Source organism: Protopterus annectens, chromosome 10.part0, assembly GCF_019279795.1.
Source record: "Protopterus annectens isolate FY-2018-M chromosome 10.part0, PAN1.0, whole genome shotgun sequence".
NCBI lineage: Eukaryota > Metazoa > Chordata > Ceratodontiformes > Protopteridae > Protopterus > Protopterus annectens.
Window position 1 is genome coordinate 317,882,622 of NC_056744.1, and position 21,169 is coordinate 317,903,790.

Below are 21,169 nucleotides of genomic sequence, written 5' to 3' on the forward strand. Positions count from 1 at the left end.
CCCAGAAGGAAGGCAATACATAAAATGATGTAATAATGCAATGCAATATAATCAAAAAACAGTAGTTGCAAGCAAATACACCATAAAAGAAAACCCCTAGAGGGAAGGAGGGAGGGAAACCTGGACTGCAGCTGTATTAGCACTCGAACATCTACATTTATGGTAGGTACAAAACTGTACTATGTTCATCGTGCATACAGCTGCAGTCATAACAGATGGGTAGAATCCCAAAGCTAAGAAAGGGGTGGTAGGCACTAGGTGGAACTAGGAGGAGCCAAAATGCCCTGCAAGACTGCAGTGGCAAAGCCTGCTCTAGATTTGGAGTATAATGGTAGGTTGTAGTGCTTGGAGAAGGTATGCACAGAACTCCAAGTGGCTGCTTCCAAAATATCCTTGGTAGGTACTCCTCTGAGGAAGGCTGCAGAGGTGGCTGTGGCCCTGGTGGAATGGGTTCTAATGCCTGTAGGTACAGTTTTGCCATGAAAAGAATAGCAAAAGCGTATGCAGTGTGCTATCCATTTTGAGATTGTCTGTTTGGAAATTGGCTTTCCTTGAACTCCTAACGCATAGGCCACAAAGAGCTGTTCTGCTTTTTTGAAAGGCTTTGTTCTGTCCAAATAATAACGCAGTTGTCTGTGCATGTCCAAGGAATGTAGTAATCTCTCCCCCTTGTTTTGAGGATTAGGATAAAAAGTAGGTAAATGTATGGCCTGACTTAAAGCTACCCTGGACACCACTTTAGGCATAAAGGACGGGTTGGTTCGTAAGGAAACTCTGTCCTGATGGAAGATGATAAAAGGCTGGACAGCCATGAGAGCCTGTAGTTCTGAAACTCTACGAGCTGAAGTGATAGCCAGAAGGAAAGCTGTTTTCCAGGACAAATATTGAAAATCTGATGAGACAGCTGGCTCAAAAGGAGGCAAGGTCAGTTTTTCCAGAATGAAATTAAGATCCCAAGCAGGTATTGGTTGTTTTCTTGGAGGTCTTAAATTCTTAGCCCCTCTGAGGAACTGTCTTAAGAGAGGGTGAGAGAATAAAGGTATATCAGTGTTGTATTCTGCAAAAATGGCTGAGGCATGGATTTTGATGGAGGAGAACGAAAGTCCACTGCTTAGCACTTCCGCTAAATATTGTAGTATTTGAGGTAAATTCAGTTTTCCAGGGTCCTGGCCCTTTTTCTCATTCCAGACGCAAAAACGTTTCCATTTTGCGGAGTAAGCTTTTCTAGTTGATGGCCTTCTGGCCTCCAAAATGACATGCTGCACCTCCTTGGAGAGTAGGGCCTGCTGTGATGCTAAGGAATCTTCCATGCGGCTAGATTGAGTGTTTTTAGCTGACTGTGAAGAGTTTTGAAGCTGTGCTGAGTCAGAAGAGGAGGCATTAGAGGCAGGGTCCATGGTGGGGAATGCGTCAGGCTCCTCAGGAGTGGGTACCAGTGTTGCCTTGGCCAGTCCGGAGCAATGAGGATCATCTTTGGTCTGTCTGCTCTGGTCTTCAATAGGACTTTGGGCAGCAGAGGAAGAGGCGGGAAGGCATAAACTGTCATTGATGTCCAGCTGAAAAAGAGAGCATCCACTCTCCAGGCCTTTGGATGGAAGATCCTTGAGCAGAATTTTGTCAATTGATGATTTTTGTGGGAGGCAAAGAGATCTATGTCTGGCCTTCCCCATTCTTGGATTATTTCTGTAAAAACTTTTGGATGCAACTTCCATTCGTGTGGATCTGTCATATTCCTGCTGAGGTTGTCTGCCAGCGTGTTTTCCTTGCCTGGCAAGTACTGTGCTTGTAGTTCCATTTGTAAGTCCATGGCCATGTTCCAAAGTCACATGGCCAGTCTGCATAGGGGGTAAGAATGTGTTCCTCCCTGCTTGTTTATGTACCACATAACTGTGTTGTTGTCCGTTCTTATCAATAGTTGACCTGGTTGTAGAAGGTCCTTGAAAGCTATAATAGCATTTATTACTGCTAGCATTTCTTTTTGATTGATGTGAAGGTGCTTTTCTTTTTGTGACCATTTGCCCTGAATGCACCGGTCTGTCATGTGCGCCCCCCAGGCGTAGTCTGAGGCATCTGCTGTGATGACTTGATTTGCTTGAGGCTTGCTGAATGGAAGACGTGTGTTTGTTTGACATGCTGGAGCCCACCACAGAAATTCCTTTTGCAGACATGGAATTAGTGGTATTATTGTTTCCAAACTGTGGCTGTGTTGAGACCATATGTTTTTTAGGTACCATTGTAGTTTTCTCATATGCAGCTTTGCACATGGGATTAGTAAGATGCAAGATGCCATGAATCCCAGAGCCTGCATGATTTTCCTTGCAGTCAGCCTGGTGCAATTTGCCAGTGTTCTGAAGTATTGAATTAGTTGCCCCTGCTTCTCTGGTGTGAGGTAGGCCATCTGGGTGTTTGTGTCCAAATTGGCACCCAGGAAAATTATCTTCTGAGAGGGTATTAGCCTTGATTTCTCTCTGTTGACTGTGTATCCCAGAGAGTTTAATAACATTATTACATAAGCCAGATGTTTCGGAAGAATGTGCTTGCTGTCCGCTTGGATCAGGCAGTCGTCCAAATAAGGGTATATTTGTATCCCTTGAAGTCTGCAGTAGGCAATTACTGATGCCAGGCATTTCGTGAATACTCTGGGCGCAGTAGATAAGACTAAGGGCAATGCAGAGAATTGATAATGGGTTGAACCCGCAAGAAATCTGAGGTATCTTCTGCAATTTTGTCTGATTGGGACATGCAGGTATGCCTCCTTGAGGTCCAATGTTACCAGCCAAGACTCCTTGCCCAGCATGGGAAGAAGTTGCTGTAGAGTGAGCATCTTGAATTTTGGTACGAGTAGGAATGTGTTTAGGATGGAAAGATCCAAAATAGGTCTCCAATCTTTTCCCTTCCTTGGCACCAGAATTAGCCTGGAATAAAAACCTTGACCTTGTTCGTGTGTAGGTACCTCTTGAATAGCTTTCATGTTTATGAGATCTGAAATTTGCCTTTGTGCCTCTGCCCTTTGATTGTGTGGCAGGTTTGGCATGCCTCTCATTTTTGAAAGGGTATGAAAATGGAATTTGTAGCCTCTGTTTATAATGTCCAGGATCCATTTGTCCTTTGTGACAACATGCCAATTTTTTGAAAATAGTGCCAGCTTTCCTCCTAAGGGGGCTGCCATTTGAGACCTGGTTGGCATGCAAAGGGGAAGTCATTGGGTTTGCTTTCTGAAAGATTGCGAGTTGTCCTCACCACCTCTTTGTGTAGGAGCTTGCCATTGTCTGCCTCTATACGATCCTTGTGATTGTCCTCTGCCCCTCGGGCACCTGTATCTGCCTCTTTGGGGTCTGTCTGTGGCAGGAAAGGACCAGTTTTTGGAAGGCCAATTTCTACTAAAACGTGGGGGTTGAACCTACAGAAATTCTTTCACAGTTTGCATTGATTTAGCCTTTTCCTCCATTTTCCGTAATACTTCCTCAGCATTAGCCCCAAATAGTACATCTTTTGAAGAGGGGCGTCTAGTAATTTAGCTTTGACATGATCAGGCAAGGCTTGTTCCTTGAGCCAGGCATGCCTACGTATGACTGAGCCTGTAACAGCAGCTCTACATGAGGCCTCTAGAGCATCAAAACCACATTGTAAGGTATGTTTACCCACTTGTTCTGCACTATGCATCATATCCTGCAGCTCCTTCAAGTCTGGTTGTTCAGGTTGTGACACTTTACTTTTCAATTGTGATAACAAAAACTGTTGGTATTTTAGCATATGAAACTGACAGCTTAAGGCCCTCATGGATAAGGTAGCAGAGGTGTATACCTTTTTCCCCCACCTTTCTAAGGATCTGGAATCTCTCTCGGAAGGCAATGGATTTTTGGCAATGGAGGCCTTAACTCCCTTGGGCCCTTGTGAGATGGTTTCTAGGTCAGCAGCATGGCTTTTGTATAGAAATTGGTGTGAATCAGGAACCCTGTAGTACCTGTCAGGCTTAACTGGAGCTGGAGGTAGAGAGTCCGGGTTAAGGCAGGCCTCCGAGTAAACATCATCTAGGATTTCCAAGACAGGAAGTATAGCCAGAGGCCTGTGCTGGGGTAACAAAAGAAATTCCTTGAGCCTTTTCTTGGAATCTGAATAATCCTGGCCTTCCCAGTGGAAGTGTTCCCTTAAGGTATGCAAAGTTTCCCCAAATGAGTAATCCTCAGGGGGGGATACAGAAGGAATAGACTCCTCTGCATCAGAGTCTTCAAAAGGTGAGTAAGACTGTTCCTGATCATCAGTGTGTTCTGAAATACTGGAGCCCTGATCAGATGAGGGGGAATCTTCCTCCACTCTGGGCCTTTTGTCCAGAGGTGGCTGAGAACCTCTGATTAGAGTAATTAAATCCTCAGCCATTTTAAGCATCTGTTTCTTAGGCATGGGGCCTGGAGATGGGCCCTGTGTAGCTGGTCTCTTAGAGTGCATGGATGCTTTAGACTTGGTGAAAGCCTTGATGGAGAAAGAAGAGGAAGGTCTGAAGACACCTTGAGTGGAGGTGGACCTGTCCACATTCTGTGTTTCAACACCAAGAGTGGCGTCGGTATGTGTAGTCGGGGTGTGGCCCGAGGAGCCTGCGACCTCGGGTACAGGAGACACCGCCAAACATGTGTCGTCGGTAATCAGGGGCTGCGTAGGCGCCTCGCTGAGAACCGGACCACATGGAGTCGGCTTTGGCGTGGTGTCGGTAGAGGCCGCGGACCTCGAGTGTCGGTCCTTGTCTTTGCGGTTTTTAGACAAAACCGGAGTCGGGGTATCTGATGACATAGTATAGTTAAATGCTTTCCCAAAGAAATGCTGGGCGAACTCTGCCCGACGCTTAATAGTGCGCAGACCGAGACGTCGTGGTCTGGGCCTAAGCAAGGAAAACAGAGGGAATGGAAATCCTTATGCGGTATTTGCTTCCCACAAGAAATACAATTATTAACTTTGTCTGACATCGGTCTGAGGCAAGAAAAGTTTCCCCAATGGGGTACTTAGCTTTTAAGAAGACTTCGGTTTCCAAATTTTCGTAATTCTCAGGAGCTGGCCGACCGGCACTTGCGAACTGCTTCTGCTTCGGGCACCGCGCGGCAAGAAAGACTGAAGAAAATGGCGTTGGCTGGTTCTTTTATACCCCTGTCGCACTGACGTCAGGGAAGAAGCGACGACAACCGACGCCGGACCTAGACTTTGGAATTCGGCCGACCGAGGACCCGCCTGACGGCAGGAGAAAGTACAGTTGTGTACACCTACCATAAATGTAGATGTTCGAGTGTCTTCACTGTTGCAGTCATAACTGTAGGGTGCTCCTGCCGGCAGGCAGCCCGAGGTCGGCCAGAATCCCAAAGTCTGGGTCCGGCGTCGGCTGTATAAGCTAGTATCCTGACGTCAGTACGCCTTGGTACATAGCCCTCAGCCGACGCCATCTTCTCCAGCCTTTCTTGCCCCAGATGTCAGAATACCCCAATAAATCAAAAATGAATCCAACAAGGAAACACAAATACACCACAAAAGAGAGAAGAAGAAGAGGGATAGGAGGGAGGAAACCCGACTGCAACAGTGAAGACACTCGAACATCTACATTTATGGTAGGTGTACACAACTGTACTATGTTCTTCGTGTTTCACTGTTGCAGTCATAACTGTAGGGTGGAATCCCAAAGCAGTGTAGAGAGGGAGGAGGCTTTAGATAGAAGAAGGGGAGGCAAGAATACCCTGCAAAACAGCAGAGGCAAAGCCTGCCCTAGACTTAGAAAACAAAGGGAGATTGTAGTGCTTGGAAAAAGTATGCACTGAACTCCACGTGGCAGCTTCCAAGATATCCTTGGTAGGAACTCCTCTGAGAAAAGCTGTAGAAGTAGCAGCTGCTCTAGTAGAATGACTTCTAATGGTTCCAGGAAACTGTTTACCATGATGAGTGTAACAAAATCTGATCCCATAAGCAATCCATTTGGAAATGGTTTGTTTAGAAATAGGTTTTCCAAGTGAACTGGAGGCAAAGGAAACAAACAGTTGGTTAGACTTTCTGAAATCTTTAGTCTTGTCCAAGTAAAATCTTAACTGTCTGTGCACATCCAATGAATGCAAAATCCTTTCCCCTTTATTTTGAGGATTTGGAAAGAAAGTAGGAAGGAGAATTGTCTGATTCAAGGCCACTTTCGAAATCACCTTAGGCATGAAAGTAGGATTGGTCCTCAAGGATACCCTGTCCTGATGGAAAATAAGGTAAGGTTCCACAGCCATAAGAGCTTGCAACTCTGAGACCCTTCTGGCAGAGGTCAAAGCTAACAAAAGAACAGTCTTCCAAGATAGAAACTTAATATCTGAAGATGCAGCAGGCTCAAAAGGAGGCAAAGTAAGTTTTTCTAAAACATAATTAAGATCCCAGGCAGGGACCGGAGGGGTCCTTGGAGGCCGCAAATTCTTAGTCCCCTCAAAACTGCTTCACCAAAGGATGTGAAAAACAGGAGGATCAGAACTGAAATGCGCAGAGATAGCAGAAGCATGAATCTTAATGGAAGAAAATGAAAGTCCCTTAGATAAAAGCTCCGAAAGGTAAAGCAAAATAGAGGAGAGATCAGGAACCTGAGGATCAGAACCTCGGTCCTGCATCCAAATAGAAAACCTCTTCCATTTAGAAGCATAAGATTTCCTAGTGCTAGGCCGTCTAGCTTCCAAAAGAACATCCAAAACTTGTTTGGGAAGACTAGAGGCAATCAAATTCCTTTGAAGAGCCAAGCTGCCAAGCAAAGGGTCTTGAGGTTGGAATGTAGTAACTGACCCTGATGCTGGGACAGAAGCGAAGGGTTCAGTGGCAGAATCCAAGGAGGCCCCGAGAACAGGAGCTTTAGAGTCGGATACCAAAACTGTCGAGGCCAATTTGGAGCAATCAAGATGAGGAACTTGGGCTTGTCCTGCTTTATCTTCAGTAGTACCCGAGGCAGTAGAGGAAGAGGAGGGAAGGCATATGCAGACAGACTTCTCCAACTGAAAGACAGGGCATCCACTCTCCATGCCGTTTTGTGGAAGGACCTGGTGCAAAAGCAAGGCAGCTGATGATTGAGATGGGATGCGAACAGATCTATCTGGGGACATCCCCAAACTGCAGTAATCCTTTTGAACAAGTTGGTGTCTAGCATCCATTCGTGAGGATCTGAAATGTTTCTGCTCAGGCTGTCTGCTAAAAGATTTTGTTTTCCTGGAATGAATTGAGCCTGGAGATGCAGATTCAAATTTAGAGCTGTGTCCCATAAACTCATAGCCAGTCTGCAAAGGGGTAAAATGAGATCCCCTGCTTGTTGATGTACCACATGACCGTGGTGTTGTCTGTGCGAATAAGCAGAGGCCCTGGTTGTAAAGGTGCTTGAAGGCCAAAAGGGCATTTTGAACTGCCAACATCTCCTTCAGATTGATGTGCCAGTGAAGATGGTCCTTTGTCCAGGTTCCTTGCTGGCAATTGTCTAGAAAATGTGCTCCCCAAGCATAATCCGAGGCGTCCGTGGTTAGGATTTGAGTAGGTTGAGGGAGACGAAAAGGTTTTCCCTCGTTCAAAATGCATGCCCTGGACCACCAGAGGAACTCCTTCTGGAGGCAGGGGATCAGAGGAATCAGAATATCCAGATCGTGATAATGCTGTGACCATACACTTTTCAGATACCATTGAAGCTTTCTCATGTGAAGCCTTGCGTTTGGAATCAACAGAATGCAGGAAGCCATGTAGCCCAGAGCCTGCAGGAATTTCCTTGCAGTGAGCTGAGATAGAGTTGCCAAGGTGTTGAAAGTAGAAGCCAGCTGAGTTTGTTTTTCTGGAGTGAGGTAGGCCCTTTGTAAGGTTGTGTTTAAGAGGGCTCCCAAGAATACCATTTGTTGAGAAGGGATCAAATGTGACTTTTTTATGTTCACTGAGAATCCCAGTAAGAGGAGAAGACGTTGAACGAAGTCTAGGTGTAGAAGCAGAAGATCTTTGCTGTCTGCCTGAATAAGGCAGTCGTCCAAATAGGGGTAAATCTGAATCCCCTGAAGTCTGCAGTAAGCCACTACTGGTGCCAGGCACTTGGTGAAGACTCTGGGCGCAGTAGATAAACCAAAGGGCAGAACAGAGAATTGAAAGTGCCTCAAACCTGCCTTGAACCTGAGGAATTTCCTGCGTTCTTGTCTGATAGGGATATGCAAACAGGCTTCCTTTAAGTCCAATGTCACCATCCAGGTGTCCTGAGAGAGCATTGGAAGTAACTGTTGCAGAGTGAGCATCTTGAACTTTGGAATTTCCAAAAAGGTGTTTAACACAGAAAGGTCCAGAATAGGTCTCCAAGAGTTTTGTTTTCTGGGAACCAGAAACAGCCTTGAATAAAATCCTTTTCCCATTTCCAAGAGTGGAACAGGCTCTATGGCCCTCATGGCCAGAAGAGCATCCACTTGAGTTAAGGCCTCTGACCATTGAAGTTTTGGCAGATCTGGCCAACCGTGAGTCCTTGGCAAAGTGTGAAAGTGGAACTTGTAACCTTTTAAAATCACATCCAATACCCATTTGTCCTGGGTAATACGAGTCCAATTCCTGTAAAAAAGAGACAGTTTTCCTCCGAGAGGGGAGTCCAGGTAAAGAGGTCCTGAAGCCCAACCGAGAGAGTCATTGAGTTTGTTTTCTTTGAGATTGGGATCTGTCTTCTCCCCTTCTAGGTGAAGAAGCAGTCCATTGTCCAGATCTGTACGAGGTCTGGCCTTGACCACGACCTCTGGAGCGTCTATATCTTCCCCTTTGAGGTCTGTCAGACGTGGGAAAGGACCAATTTTTAGTGGGCCAATTCCTGGAAAATCTAGGAGGCTGAACCTGCAAGAAATCTTTTACAGTCTGCATGGACTTTGCCTTTTCTTCCATCTTTTAATAACTTCCTCAGCCTTAGAACCAAAAGAACATCATGTTGAACAGGGGCATCTAATAACTTAGCCTTAACCTGTTCAGGCAAACTTTGTTCACGAAGCCAGGCATGTCTCCTAATCACAGTACCAGAGGCAGCAGCCCTGCAGGAAGCATCCAAGGCATCAAAACCACAATGTAAGCTATGCTTGTTAACCTGTTCAGTAGCATGCAAAACATCCTGAAGTTCCTTATCCTCTGCACAAGCAGGTACGGAAGCAAGCTTTTGCTTAAAAACAGACAAAAGAAATTGCTGGTATTTAAACATATGAAACTGGCAATTTAATGCCCTTACAGAAAGGGTAGCAGAAGTATATACCTTTTTGCCCCACCTGTCTAAAGCACGAGAATCCTTCTCAGAGGGAATAGGATTTTTAGAAATAGCAACCTTAGCAGCCTTAGAACCCTGAGAAATAGTTTCAGGGTCTGCAGAAGGATTTTTAAATAAAAATAAATGAGAGTCAGGAACCCTATAAAATCTATCAGGCTTAGAAGGAGCAGGAGGCATGGAATCAGGATTCAAATTAGCCTCAGAAAAGCATCATCCACAATGTCCAAAACAGGAGGGATAGCTAAAGGCCTATGCTGAGGAAGAAGAAGAAATTCTCTAAGCCTCTTTTTGGAAGCAGAATATTCCTGTCCTTCCCAATGAAAATGTTCCCTCATCTCATGCAAGGTTTCCCCAAAAGAAAAATCCTCAGGCGGAGAGGCCGAGGGCAAAGATTCCTCAGCATCCGAATCCTCATAAGAGGGGAAGGAATAGTCCTGATCAGAGGAAGAAACAGAAGAGACAGAGGCCTGGTCAGAAGAATCCAGAGTAACATCCTGTCGAGGCCTTTTCTCAGGAGGGGGGTGAGAACCCCTAATCATTGTAAGCAAGTCTTCAGCCATCCTCAATAATTGTTTTTGTGTCTTGGGAGTGGATTCAGAAGCAGCTTGAGCTGGAACTTTAGACTTAGAAGGAGTCTTTGTCTTTGCCTTTGAAATAGTAATGTGAGTAGGCCTGAAAACCCCCTCAGAAGCCGGTACCTGCACAGCGGTTCCGGACCCATCTGAAGGAGCGACGTCCGAAGGTCCTGCAGCAGTTAAAATAGTGGGCCTTGATGGCTCCCCATGGGAGTCCGTATCGACCATCGGTTCAGAAGCGGCGGACGACAGGGGCTGCAAAAGCGCCTCACTGACGACAGCCGAACCGGACGCTGGCTCCAGCTGCAACGAGTCCTGTTTGGACCTCGGAGGCCTGTCTTTATCTTTGCGCTTCTTTTGAACTCCGGTAGTATCCGACGACATTCTGTAATTGAAGCGTCTGCCAAAATAATTTAAAGCCCAGTCGTACCTGCGTTTGATAGTACGAGAGTTGAACCTGGCACAGAACCGACAACAAGAAACGTCGTGGTCAGGGCCTAAGCAAGGTAGACAGTAAGAGTGGAAATCTTTATGAGGTATTTGTTTCCCACACGCTATGCAATTATTAACTTTTTCTGACATCGGAGGAACAAGAAAAAGATTCCCCAACGGGGTACTTAGCTTTGAGAAGAGAAGTAACAACTTCGGACCGACAACAACCAAGAATGCTGTTCGAAAATCGCCAACCAACGTTTTGCGAGCTGCTTTCCACCGCACGGCAAGAAAGACTGGAGAAGATGGCGTCGGCTGAGGGCTATGTACCAAGGCGTACTGACGTCAGGATACTAGCTTATACAGCCGACGCCGGACCCAGACTTTGGGATTCTGGCCGACCTCGGGCTGCCTGCCGGCAGGAGCACCCTACAGTTATGACTGCAACAGTGAAACACGAAGAACATCCCCATCTGTTATGACTGCAGCTGTATGCACAATGAACATCAGAGAAAACTCTCAACCACCTCAAAGGCCAATCACTCCAGGGAGAAAGAGAAGACCCATTGCCAAGAAAGCAAGCTTCTGGACCACTGTCCCCCCCTGGTCCGAAGACATCTCCCTAAGTAGGAAGCCATAGCCAAGCTATCCAGTGCAGAGGTTCCAAGGTGCAGAAACAGCTCCGACAACTTCAGAGTCGACTCCATCTCTTCAGATCACACAGGGAAGCTTCGGCTCGCAGAGTCATCCAGAGTTGAAGAAATCCCTACCTGAGTACTCACAGTATTCTTCGGATCTGAAGATAAAGCTACCTTCAGATCCAAGCCAGACAGACCCCCCCCCCCGAGTCTTAGATCCAGGGATCCGAGGACGTTGGAGTGGGTGTGTAGATGATGGATGGGACTCCTGACCCAAGGGGGTAGGAGACTGCATGAAACCCATCTGAATCTGAGCTGAGGTGAACTTCTGCATCATTCATTCCATATATTCTTCCATCAGATTCATGGATGAATGAGTCAAGGCCAAAAAAGGAGATTTGGACTGGCACCATTCCAAAAAAAGGTGAAGGCACCCTGGAAGGCAGAGGGTCGATGGTATGAGAGTATCCAGTCCTGGGAAGAATTATAGGACTTGAAACAGTCTGATCCGATTGTTTTTTCGTTGGATCCGAGATAGTCAGATCAGTGTTTTTTCTTTTCCTCCGATCAGAGGGAGAAGAACTTCATGACCTTCTTGGATCCAATTTAGGTCATTTTTTAGATGGCTCTGAAGCCGAAGGTGATGAAGTAGAAGGCTTCGGAGACAAAAATTTAGTCTGTTTAGGTATACGGGGATTGAGCTCCAGCTATCACCTCTCCAAAAGAAGATGATAATACACATTTTAAAATTAGTTTATTTTTCTTTTCATCTATAGTTCTAGGGTTGAAACCATGGCATATAGAGCAATCTTTCTGTAAATATTGTGGCCTTGGGCAATAAACACAATGTGTAGGCATCTGATAGTGGTAGTTTGTGCCCACACTTGACGCATTTTTTAAATCCAGAAGGGCCTTTCTCCGCCATTACGTCAGAAACTACAAATAAAGTAAAAAGTTAAGTAATACAGGTATTTATATATATATATATATATATATATATATATATATATATATATATATATAGAGAGAGAGAGATGGGGGTGAGAAATCAAGTAAAAAGAAACATTTTACCAATAATGACAAAAACGTACTACACAACCTGCAGAAAGGTAAATGACAGACATTTAACTATATTTACTGAAGACGGAAATAAGGAAATTACCAACAATGGAAGATCTACATACTCATAAGAGGGTAGGGACACTAATAAAACAAATATATTAAGTTTTAGAAGTTTTTAAAGAAAATTTTAAGGAAGAAAAACTGTCACTTATCTTTGAAAGCTCAAGAGCTAGGCTAACCATGTCTTTCATGAAAAGTGGCAAACTCAGTCTGAGGTAGCTTGGGGTTGGTGTATTACAGGTATGGGAGGAGCTTGAGAGCTTTTTTTGGTTACCATGAGGATTTTAGTACCAGCCGAGTCGGAGCCAAGGTTCGGACCCAAATCCATCAGTTGAGGATAGAATGAAAATTGACAACTTCAGATCAGGGCTTTTCTATTTAGGGTTGGAATTTGTGTGATAAGACTAACCTGGATTAGAAAGGAAACATCTTATTATGTTTGTCAGTCCTAATCCACCTTGATCCAAAGGGAAAAAGTTCCATTTCATCTTTATTTTTTTCAATCTCATATAAATTCCTTTATTTCCTTGTTGATTAATTCCCAGGTGCCCTTTCCTACTGATAAAACTAATCCTGTGCTGTGTATAACACTAATGGGAACAAAAAACATAGACAACTAGGTCCACTCATATTCTTTTCCAGATTCACAGATTTTAAATAATTTTTTATTTAGTTCCCCATGCCTCCTTTGCTGATGAAGTTGTCTCTTTTTACCTAAATACTGAAGTACTTTGTTCTGTTGTGCTGCACAGGTAAGGATACTGACACACAAAGTTCATGCACAGGCACACAGACAATGCCTTTGTCTTCCTCTCATTTATTTACCAAGTACCCAGACATCTGCTGAAACTGTCACAATGTGTTTTAGAAGTACACTCATACCATGCTCATGTTTTGTCAAATACAATACTAAATCATCTCCAAACACACTGCCTACGTTTCATAATCCCAATTCCATTCATACCCTGGAATGTTCTGACAGATACAATGGAAACAGAATACATAGCATTAATGTGTATATTATGGTTACAGATACAATGGAAACAGAATACATAGCATAAATGTGCATATTATATTCAATGGAAATAGAATACATATCATTAATGTGTATATTATGGTTACAGATGCAATGGAAACAGAATACATAGCATTAATGCGTATATTATGGTTAAAGATACAATGGAAACAGAATACATAGCAATGTGTATATTATGGTTACAGATACAATGGAAACAATACATAGCATTAATGTGTATATTATGGTGACAGATACAATGGAAACAGAATACACAGCATTAATGTGTACATTATGGTTACAGATACAACGGAAACAGAATACATAGCATTAATGTGTATATTATGGTTACAGACACAATGGAAACAGAATACATAGCATTAGTGTGTATATTATGGTTACAAATACAACGGAAACAGAATACATAGCATTAATGTGTATATTATGGTTACAGATACAATTGAAACAGAATACATAGCTTTAATCTGCATATTACGGTAACAGATACAATGGAAACAGAATACATAGCATTAATGTGTATATTATAGATACAGATACAATGGAAACAGAATACATAGCATTAATGTGTATATTATGGTTACAGATACAATGGAAACGGAATACATAGCATTAGCATGTATATTATGGTCACAGATACAATGGAAACAGAATACATAACATTAATGTATATATTATGGATACTTATACAATGGAAACATAATACATAGCATTAATGTGTATATTATGGTTAAAGATACAATGGAAACAGAATACACAGCATTAATGTGTACATTAAGGTTACAGATACACAGTAAATAGGATACACAGTATTAATGTGCATATTATGGTTAAAGATACAATGGAAAAAGAATACATAGCATTAATGTGCATGTTATGGTTACAGATACACAGTAAATAGGATACACAGTATTAATGTATATATTATGGTTACAGATACAATGGAAACAGAATACATAGCATTAGCATGTATATTATGGTTACAGATACAATGGAAACAAAACACATAGCATTAATGTGTATATTATGGTTACAGATACAATGGAAACAGAATACATAGCATAAATGTGTATATTATGGTTACAGATACAATGGAAACAGAATACATAGCATTAATGTGTATATTATGGTTACAGATACAATGGAAACGGAATACATAGCATTAGCATGTATATTATGGTCATAGATACAATGGAAACAGAATACATAACATTAATGTGTATATTATGGTTACTTATACAATGGAAACAGAATACATAGCATTAATGTGTATATTATGGTTAAAGATACAATGGAAACAGAATACACAGCATTAATGTGTATATTATGGTTACATATAAAATGGAAACAGAATACATAGCATTAATGTGTATATTATGGTTACATATACAATGGAAACAGAATACATAGCATTAATGTGAATATTACGGTTGCAGATACAATGGAAACAGAATATGTAGCATTAACGTGAATATTACAGTTACAGATACAATGAAAACAGAATACATAGCATTAATGTGCATATCATGGTTATAGATAAAATGGAAACAGAATACATAGCATTAATGTGTATATTATGGTTACAGATACAAAGATAACAGAATACATACCATTAATGTGTATATTATGGTTACAGATACAATAGAAACAGAATACATAGCATTAGCATGTATATTATGGTCACAGATACAATGGAAACAGAATACATAACATTAATGTATATATTATGGATACTTATACAATGGAAACATAATACATAGCATTAATGTGTATATTATGGTTACATATACAATGGAAACAGAATACATAGCATTAATGTATATATTATGGTTACAGATACAATGGAAACAGAATACATAGCATTAATGTGTATATTATGGTTACATATACAATGGAAACAGAATACATAGCATTAATGTGAATATTATGGTTGCAGATACAATGGAAACAAAATACGTAGCATTAATGTGAACATTATGGTTACAGATACAATGGAAACAGAATACATAGCATTAATGTGTATATTATGGTTACAGATACAATGGAAACGGAATACATAGCATTAGCATGTATATTATGGTCATAGATACAATGAAAACAGAATACATAACATTAATGTGTATATTATGGTTACTTATACAATGGAAACAGAATACATAGCATTAATGTGTATATTATGGTTAAAGATACAATGGAAACAGAATACACAGCATTAATGTGTACATTAAGGTGACAGATACAATGGAAAAAGAATACATAGCATTAATGTGCATATTATGATTACAGATACACAGTAAATAGGATACACAGTATTAATGTGCATATTATGGTTAAAGATACAATGGAAACAGAATACACAGCATTAATGTGTACATTAAGGTGACAGATACAATGGAAAAAGAATACATAGCATTAATGTGCATATTATGGTTACAGATACACAGTATTAATGTATATATTATGGTTACAGATACAATGGAAACAGAATACATAGCATTAGCATGTATATTATGGTTACAGATACAATGGAAACAGAATACATAGCATAAATGTGTATATTATGGTTACAGATACAATGGAAACAGAATACATAGCATTAGCATGTATATTATGGTTACAGATACAATGGAAACAAAACACATAGCATTAATGTGTATATTATGGTTACATATACAATGGAAACAGAACACATAGCATTAATGTGTATATTATGGTTACATATACAATGGAAACAGAATACATAGCATTAATGTAAATATTATGGTTGCAGATACAATGGAAACAGAATACGTAGCATTAATGTGAATATTACAGTTACAGATACAATGAAAACAGAATACATGGCATTAATGTGCATATCATGGTTATAGATACAATGGAAACAGAATACATAGCATTAATGTGCATATCATGGTTATAGATACAATGGAAACAGAATACATAGCATTAATGTGTATACTGTGGTTACAGATACAATGGACACAGAATACATAGCATTAGCATGTATATTATGGATACAGATACAATGGAAACAAAACACAAGCATTAATGTGCATATCATGGTTATAGATACAATGGAAACAGAATACATAGCATTAATGTGTATACTGTGGTTACAGATACAATGGACACAGAATACATAGCATTAGCATGTATATTATAGATACAGATACAATGGAAACAGAATATATAGCATTAATGTATATATTATGGTTACAGATACAATGGAAACAGAATACATAGCATTAATGTGTATATTATGGTTACATATACAATGGAAACAGAATACATAGCATTAATGTGAATATTATGGTTGCAGATACAATGGAAACAGAATACGTAGCATTAATGTGAATATTACGGTTACAGATACAATGAAAACAGAACACATAGCATTAATGTGCATATCATGGTTATAGATACAATGGAAACAGAATACATAGCATTAATGTGTATATTATGGTGACAGACACAATGGAAACAAAATACATAGCATTAATGTATATATTATGGTTACAGATACAATGGAAACAGAATACATAGCATTAGCATGTATATTATGGATACAGATACAATGGAAACAAAACACATAGCATTAATGTGTATATTATGGTTACATATACAATGGAAACAGAATACGTAGCATTAATGTGAAAATTACAGTTACAGATACAATGAAAACAGAACACAAAGCATTAATGTGCATATCATGGTTATAGATACAATGGAAACAGAATGGATAGCATTAATGTGTATATTATGGTGACAGATACAATGGAAACAGAATACATAGCATTAATGTGAATATTATGCTTGCAGATACAATGGAAACAAAATACGTAGCATTAATGTGAATATTACGGTTACAGATACAATAAAAACAGACTACATAGCATTAATGTGCATATCATGGTTATAGATACAATGGAAACAAAATACATAACATTAATGTGCATATTATGGTTAAAGATACAATGGAAATAGAATACATAGCATTAATGTGCATATTATGGTTAAAGATACAATGGAAATAGAATACATAGCATTAATGTGTATATTATGGTTACAGATTCAATGAAAACAGAATACATAGCATTAATTTGTATATTATGGTGACAGATAAAATGGAAACGGAATACATAGCATAAATGTGCATATTATATTCAATGGAAATAGAATACATATCATTAATGTGTATATTATGGTTACAGATTCAATGAAAACAGAATACATAGCATTAATTTGTATATTATGGTGACAGATACAATGGAAAAAGAATACATAGCATTAATGTGCATATTATGGATACAGATGCACAGTAACTAGGATACACAGTATTAATGTGTATATTATGGTTACAGATACAACGGAAACAGAATACATAGCATTAATGTGTATATTATGGTTACAGATACAATGGAAACAGAATGCATAGCATTAATGTGTATATTATGGTTACATATACAATGGAAACAGAATACATAGCATTAATGTGAATATTATGCTTGCAGATACAATGGAAACAAAATACGTAGCATTAATGTGAATATTAAGGTTACAGATACAATAAAAACAGACTACATAGCATTAATGTGCATATCATGGTTATAGATATAATGGAAACAAAATACATAGCATTAATGTGTATATTATGGTTACAGATGCAAAGGAAACAGAATACATACCATTAATGTGTATATTATGGTTACAGATACAATGGAAACAGAATATATAGCATTAATGTGAATATTATGCTTGCAGATACAATGGAAACAAAATACGTAGCATTAATGTGAATATTACGGTTACAGATACAATAAAAACAGACTACATAGCATTAATGTGCATATCATGGTTATAGATATAATGGAAACAAAATACATAACATTAATGTGTATATTATGGTTACAGATACAATGGAAATAGAATACAAAGCATTAATGTGCATATTATGGATACAGATGCACAGTAACTAGGATACACAGTATTAATGTGTATATTATGGTTACAGATACAACGGAAACAGAATACATAGCATTAATGTGTATATTATGGTTACAGATACAATGGAAACAGAATGCATAGCATTAATGTGTATATTATGGTTGCAGATACAATGGAAACAGAATACATAGCATTAATGTGTATATTATGGTTACAGATATACTGCAAATAGAATACATATTATTAATGTGCACACTATGGTTACAGCTACACTGAAAATAGAATACACAGTATTAATGTGCATATTATGGTTACAGATAAGTGAAATATTTACAGTTTGTGTATGAACAGACAAAAGTAGTTCTAGATATAGTGTTTACAGTTTCTGAGACTAAAGGCTGAGGGTAAGTATTCCAACCTATTTACCCAGAAACGAAAAGATCCATATGAATGCAAATGTTATTGCCTAAAGTTGAATAGTGCTTACCACCATCTGCCCAGAGCTCAGTGCAAAACATATAGATACTACATTTAGCAGTGCACAAGATATGTCAATTCAGGACCCAAGCCAGCCCTAGAGAGCTGCACTGCTCCATGGTGTGAAAGGCAAAGCACTTGCCAATAACTGCAAGAGCAACACTTGCTGAGTTGCACAGCAATCAGGCTTTTACATGGTCGTTTCTATCCTTCTCTAGCAAACAAACAAAGACAAACTAATCACTTCAATGAAGCACAAACACTACCAGAATGTAAGATATTCATTCATTAAGCATATAGCTGAAAGAGGTTTCTCCAAACTCACTCCAACTTTATCACACAAAAATCAGACAAATTGGCGATTTCAACCAATGAAGAGAGAAATTTATATAATATCCAAATAACAAACATAAGTGCACCTATTTCGTTACAGGATAACCCGAATCCAGAGCGACATGCTCACATGCGCGCATATGAGCGCACCCACACAAAATGTTAGGAAATGACCTTTGACTATCAGTAATGCACACAGTTATCTGTTAAAATATTTTTAGGAAACTTGTTAATGTCATACAAGCCTTACTTTATTAATTTTATGTAATACTATTAAAATATTTTTAGCAAACTTGTTAATTTCATACAAGCCTTACTGTATTAACTTTATGTAATACTGTTAAAATATTTTTAGCAAACTTGTTAATTTCATACAAGCCTTACTGTATTAACTTTGTGTAATACTGTTAAAATATTTTTAGGAAACGTGTTAATGTCATACAAGCCTTACTGTATTAATTTTATGTACTATATGCAGCCTGAAGTATCTGCTGTGGTTTAAAGCTAGAACTATAACTTGTAGTATGTTCTATTGTGGTTTAAAGCTAGAACTATAACTTGTAGAATATGTTCTATTGTGGTTTAAACCCAGAACTATAACTTGTGGTATGTTCTATTGTGGTTTAAACCCAGAACTATAACTTGTAGTATGTTCTATTGTGGTTGAAACCCAGAACTATAACTTGTAGTATGTTCTATTGTGCAACAATTGCACTTTAATATGCTGATGCTGCCTAAATAGCCCAGGTCATGGCTAGAAAGGGCCTGTGGATCACACACCCACCTAACAAAATAAATAAATAAACACTCCAAAAAGGACAGTATATAATGGCATGGAGAAAGGAACAATTATTATTAGTCTCATATCATGTTTAGCATTCCTGGACTTGCATATAAAATATTTGTTGAAAAGAAGGACAGTTAACTGCACCTCTCAACCTCTTAGTGGAAGAACTCTGAACAAATCCTGACAAAATGGGGGAAAAAGTCCCAAAATAGGGACCTATTTTAAATATCACTCTTAGAAAGTCGCTATAGTAACAGGGTTTGTTTTAACATACATTTTCTGAAGTCTGAAACTCAAATGTCATTATTTAGTGACTTCAGTCCTCTGATCATCCCAGTGACTTGCCAGAAAAAACACACATTTTATGAGAAACACACCAAAAATATGAGGCAAAAATCTGGACAGTCTGTGAAAATGTAGACAGTTGAGAGGTATGATATTAACTGAAAGGATAAGTATTAGCAATAATGGGAAAGTTCTACACTGGAAAAAGAATAATATGGACGTTAAAGGTAGAAGAAACCACTTCAAATGTGGCATTATAGCATATTTCAAGAATAACACTATTAGAAGTACAAAGAAATATTGAAATGGGAATTTTCTATGGAGTCTTTCTCTAAATAATCCACCAGTGAACATGACAATGTACCAAACAAATGAAGATAGACTATGCAATATAGGAAGTTATAAAGAAAAGGGGGTAGATGATCAACTTTTTATTTTTTATGTAACATAAATGGTTTGGGGGAAAATTAAGAACATTCTAGTTGTAAGTTTTTAAAGAAGTGAACATGAACAGGATAATCTGTAGAATATATGAAACTGATAACATTTCTGTGATACGTTTACGGCTTATATAAAAATGAAAGTGTGTCTGACTGCTACATAAGAAGAAATGGGTAATGAATGAGATAGGATATTTGGTTGTGGTACAAAACGAGTGAGGGGAGTGAACCAAACATGTGGAAATAAACAAATGTAAATATATACAACACATATCAACATGCAAGCAAATAAGATAGGTGCATGCAGTATTTCGTACATAAACAAAGTACTTATGCTTTTTCAGTAATTGCAGTGTAATCGTTTATATTCATGTACACAAGCAGAAGGGAACTTAGTGTAGGAAGGACAGAACACCTCAGGAATGAAGCAACTCCTCCCTTTAAGCTGCACTATAGTGTCAGTACTAGAAAATTAATCCAAACACCGGGTTTATATTACAACGTCGAGCCTCTATAAGTTTGAATGTTGTAATATCAAACCCAAAAGTCCGAAATCCAAAAATAACGAAGCCATGGCACGTCGATTTTTTTCCCAGGGAAAAAATTGGTAGGCCGGTTTCAGGGCTTTGCTATTTTCTCCACTGTGGTGCAATCTTGGAGTTGGTATATTTAAGTGGGGGGGGGGGGGTGTGAGGGGTCGAAGTTTAAGGTCTAATTTTTTTTTTTTTGGTCATGGAACAGCGATTTTTTTTCCCTGGGGACAAAAAAAAAAAAGAATCACTGTTCTGTATTTTCTTTATTATTGGGTTTCGGACTTTTGGGTTCGATATTACAACGTTCGAACTTATGTTAGTTCGAC

The 21,169-nt window shown here is 39.4% G+C and overlaps 1 protein-coding gene across 1 annotated transcript in view; it reads right to left on the reverse strand.

The window, feature by feature from the left end:
- Positions 1 to 21,169, reverse strand: part of CCHR10.PART0H1orf112 (chromosome chr10.part0 C1orf112 homolog) — a 2,885,111-nt gene that overhangs the window by 1,808,130 nt on the left and 1,055,812 nt on the right. The window lies entirely within an intron of this gene.